The 4,983-nt window shown below is 40.3% G+C and overlaps 1 non-coding gene across 1 annotated transcript; it reads right to left on the minus strand.

The window, feature by feature from the left end:
• Nucleotides 1-4,418: 4,418 nt before the first annotated feature.
• On the minus strand, nucleotides 4,419-4,525 carry LOC131234066 (small nucleolar RNA R71). Its single transcript, XR_009165479.1, has one exon. It is a non-coding gene; the product is annotated as a small nucleolar RNA R71 (small nucleolar RNA).
• Between the last annotated feature and the right edge of the window lie 458 nt (nucleotides 4,526-4,983).

Consider the following 4,983-nt stretch of genomic DNA (forward strand, 5'->3'; position numbering starts at 1 on the left):
TTAAGAGTTTACCACATTGAGTCTAACTATCCAAATTTATGTATGGGACTGGTTTGGATAGAAGTTCATTATGGTGGGCCCCATAGCTTGCGATACTACGTACCATCATCCCGACTTCACAATTCAGCATAGTCATTCCATTCTCACGTATATCGCATTACATCTGTAGTATATGACATTTTGGGTTACTATGTTTCTGCATTTATACGGCCCAGATACAACTGACGGTATTCGTGGACTCAACAGGATTTGCATATTGCATTGCATCATTGGCATCTGATGTTTAGCTTACTGTCTCCGCATTGTATAACTGATATACATTGCTTTATCAGTATATGATATTGTTTTACTATATTTCTACATCGCATAGCCTGGATAAGACTGATGGTATTTATGGGCCTGTGAATATGTTTTCACATTACTCTGATATTGTATGAATTATGAGCTTGTCAGTATTTCCGCTTACTCTGTTATCATATGATTCATGATCTTGCCAATATTTCTGATATTGTATGATTATGATATTGCATTGAATACTTGACACTTATCTTGTGCACACACTTACACCACCCTCTAAGCTTTCTATAAGCTTATGCACGATAGATGCGTGCAAGTGACGATAGGACGCAGTCGAACTGGGGCAGGAGCATGTGATAGAGCTTCCAGAGATTTTATTATATGCATGTATTTCCTTTTCAATATTATACTCAAATGATTATATTAGTGGATATGTGGTGATGACGTTGTTCTTAGGTTTTGGCTATACTTGTGGTTATACTTCTTATAAAACAAATTTATATTGAAAATCCTCCTTGTAGGATCCCAGGATTGGATTTTGGTGTATGAACGCTGGAAGCCGAGAATGGGGTACTTTGGAGGCTGTTGGCACCGAATTCGGTGATCGAAAATTTTGTGAGCCCAGTTTTCGAGTTTGGGGGTGTGACAGGAGTTGGTATCAGAGCATAACTTGGGAATAACTCAGTACGACATCACATTTTTTCTATGAACTTAGAAAGGCAAGCAACGGACCCCATGAGACCAAGATCGACAGATATGCACGCCAGGGATCCAAGAAAATCGAGAAATTGAAGCTCAACTGGCCTGAAAAGTGTCCAGAATGTAAGATCATAGGGTTCCCGCCATCTGATCAGTTCCAAACTCCATATGTGGCCTGAGGACCATAAACTAACCGTACACGTCGAATTTCATCTGTTCAGTCCTTGTGGAAGTGTCCCAACGGATGGATTAGCCTCTTAAATCTTGATTTGGGGCCCGCCTGATACCTAGATATGCTCCAATTATGGTCCCAACTATGAAAATGATCTGAGAAAAGAGATGGATGGAACGGATTTCTCACAACCATCACAATGGAGCCACATGTACATCGCACGAACACAAGTGCATGCGCACTCAGCGTACACTGGACCGAGATTCTCTGTCAAAGTCGGATTTGAATGACTCCTTGCGTAAAACGGCAAGTGTCGTTACAGTGAAGATCCGCACCAACGTCGGTTGATGCTGTGGGCCCCATCCATTGTCCATATGGACAATCCAAACCATTCACCAGATTCGTACAGTCCTGCTCACCAAGTCATAGGTGACGATTTTTGAGGAAACAAGGAGGATGGGATCGCAAACATCCAAAAGGAGATGGGACGGTAGAACAAAGATCACGTGGGTCACACCGAAACAAGACTCAAAATCGGCCATTCCAGACCGAAATTGCAAGGGGAATGAAATGAACGGAGTGGATTTTTCGTAGAAACCAGATAATGGGCCCCACCATCAGTCCAGCGCAGAAACAGCTAGGTTCTGCGTCCGAGAAAACTGGACGATGTGGGCCGGTTGTGTGATCTTGATCACGGCTGAATAATTGATCCGGACCGTCCGAAAAGTCATGCAATGGGTTCTTGACCTCACCAAGATGGCAGATTTCAAAGGAGGAAAGAATTTTCACCTCAAGATGGACTTCAACCGCAATCAGTTTCTGTTTTTCTGGCGTAGAAACAGAGGGTCCGCGGCAAACGATTCCAGCAGCGTATCCTCTCCGCCTCCTTCAGTCATCCGTATAAGAAAGAGATGAGAACGTGAGGAGGGGGCAGTCAGGGGTGGTGAATTAGCAGGGTGGCGGTCTTGGCTTGGACGAAGGAAGAGAAACGGAGAGAGAAAGGGAGCAGGTCGGTGAATGACCTAGCCACCGACGGCTGCTGCTGTTATAAAAGGAAAAAGAAAGGGACATGAAAAGGGGGAGAGGAGTTGGAGAGGAGCTGGAGGCCTTGGGCGGGACGTGAGCACAGGTTTGGAACTGCCGTGGAGGCATCCAAGAGGTGGAACGTGAGAGAGAAATAGTAGTTTTATTTTATTTTTCTTTTCTTTTTATTTTGTTTGTTTTGGATCCAGCCCATTCATGTTGGGCTGAACCTCTTAGCTAGGGCTAAGAGGTGAAGCCTGTAGCGAGATGGGAGACTTTATTTAATTATTTAATCGTGAATTAAACTTGATTGTGGTTTGATTATTAAAGGAATATTTTTCTTAGTCTTTAATGGTCTGTTGTGACTGAAATTACAATGGGTTTGCAATGGCTTTGAGTATTTCTTTCCCCTTTTTATGTTTATGAAGTCAGGAAGCCCTGTTGTTCATCATTGTTCCATGGGCATGGTAGGATGACAGTACCCTTCCTGATCTTCATACAATGTTGATTGGTTGGTAATTAGTTTAATCATGTTGTTTGCTTTGTCTCCTGGGCATGGTTAGATGATGGAATCCATTCTAATTCATATACCTTTCACCTCTTGAAAATTATATCAAAGGAAGTCTAGTTGATTTCCATGATTTTCGAAGCAGGCATAAGATCTCCCTGATCTCTACAAGTGGATTCTCTGAATCCCTAGTTTCCTTCCTCTGAATTCCTTAAAGTTTTAGATAATTATTCCACAATTATTCCTTAAATTCTATTTGGTTCAGATCACATCTTAGTCTAGTTCTAGTTCTACTTGGTTTCAGATAACGTACAGGTATCAGTCCCTGTGGATTCGACCTCGGTCTTACCGAGTTTATTACTACATCACAACCCTATACTTGGGGAGTGAACAAGTTTTTGGCGCCGTTGCCGGGGACTGACGGTTGCGATTTTCTGAAATTAATTAGGTTTAGAATTAATTTAAGATTAGAATTTGACTAACTTTAGTTGTAGACTTTTATTTGATTTCTAGAACTAACTTGTTTTCCTATTTTATAGGATCCTGACATAAGTTTCTAAATTGGTAATTCCTTCCTAATCTCTCTACTTTTTCTACCTTTTAGAATTAGGGTTTAAATTTTGAAAATTTTAATTCTAGTATTTTTTCTATTTTAGGAAGCAGTTTATTTTTAGAAACTAGGTTAGTTATTTCCCTTTCTAGAAAAATCCTCTAATTTTAGAAACTTTTCTCTTTTGTTTTTCACTTTCTAATTTTAACTCTTTTAGAATCTAATTTTGTTTTCCTAATTTATTTTTAGAATTTTTGTTTAGAAACTAACCTTCCTATTTTGTAGGCCTTTAAGATAGAAATTTCTAATTCGGTAAGCTCCTTCTCTACTTTCTATTTTTCAGTTCTCTTTTAGTAATTTACTTTCTAGTTTAGGACTTTCCTAATTTATTTTAGAAGTTTCCACTTTCTTTTAGAAATCAGTTTACTGCTACCTTTCTTTTAAAGGATTGTTCCTCTTCTTTTAGAATCTAACTTATTTTGTTTTTATTTTGCAGGTCCTTAACTTAGGAGCTTCAATTTGGTAATTCCTTTCCAACTCTCCCTCTCTTTCTTTTTAGACTTTCTTTTCCTTTCTTAGGATTAGACTTTGAATTTGATTAAGGGCTGCGAGTGTTTCATGCCCAAGTGGGCCCGTGACAACACTCGACGTCTCTTGACTGAAGGAGAATTGGTTGAGGGGTTGACTATCCATCGCAGGACTAGACACTGCTCGAAATCGCCTAGAATACGGGTCTTACAAGACCAACCTCCTCTACTTCCACCTAGGGTGGAGGATACCCAAGATGAGAATGAGGTGCAACAGGCACCCCCGCCTCGTACTTTACGAGATTATCTACAACCGGCGGGAGTGAGTACGCCCTCATGCATGATTTTTCCTGAAAACACAGGACAAATGGACATCAAGCCAGGAGTTATCCAACTCCTTCCCAAATTCCATGGACTTGAATCAGAGAGTCCATATTTACATTTGAAAGAGTTCGATGAGATTATAGCTACATTATGTTTTCCTAATGTATCTGAGGATACAATTAGGCTGAAACTCTTTCCTTTTTCCTTAAAAGAGAAAGCTAAGACGTGGTTACATTCACTGCGTCCTAGATCCATTGGCACATGGAACGACATGCAGAGGGAATTCATAAAAAATTCTTCCCACATCATAAAACGATTACCCTCAGACAAGCAATCATGAACTTTGCCCAAAAGGAAGATGAAACATTCTTCCAATGTTGGGAAAGGTTCAAAGATTTGGTCAGTTCATGCCCACAACACGGATTTGAAACGTGGCGCATTACAAATTTTTTCTATGATGGACTGACATCTTCCATGCGCCAAATGGTCGAGACAATGTGTAATGGAGAGTTCATTAATAAAGATGTTGACGAGGTATGGGATTACCTCGATAGTCTCGCTGAAAAAACACAATCATGGGACTATTACCCAATGGCGAACACCACGTCTAGGCCGACTCAATTAAAGGAGAAAGGTGGATTATATCTCTTGAAAGAAGAGGATGATCTCAAGTGTAAAGTGACTACGCTCATAAGGAAAGTTGAGGCCATGGAAGGAAAGAAGGATAAGGTCAATGAAATTGTTTGCGGCATCTGTGATTGCAACATTCACACAACTGAAAATTGTCCTATAATACCTGCCTTTCGAGGAGTGTTGAATGAACAAGCCAATGCCGTAAATAACTATCAAAGACCTTTTACTGGACCTAACTCCAATACATACA

The sequence above is a fragment of the Magnolia sinica genome, chromosome 18 (assembly GCF_029962835.1).
Source record: "Magnolia sinica isolate HGM2019 chromosome 18, MsV1, whole genome shotgun sequence".
Taxonomy (NCBI): Eukaryota; Viridiplantae; Streptophyta; class Magnoliopsida; order Magnoliales; family Magnoliaceae; genus Magnolia; species Magnolia sinica.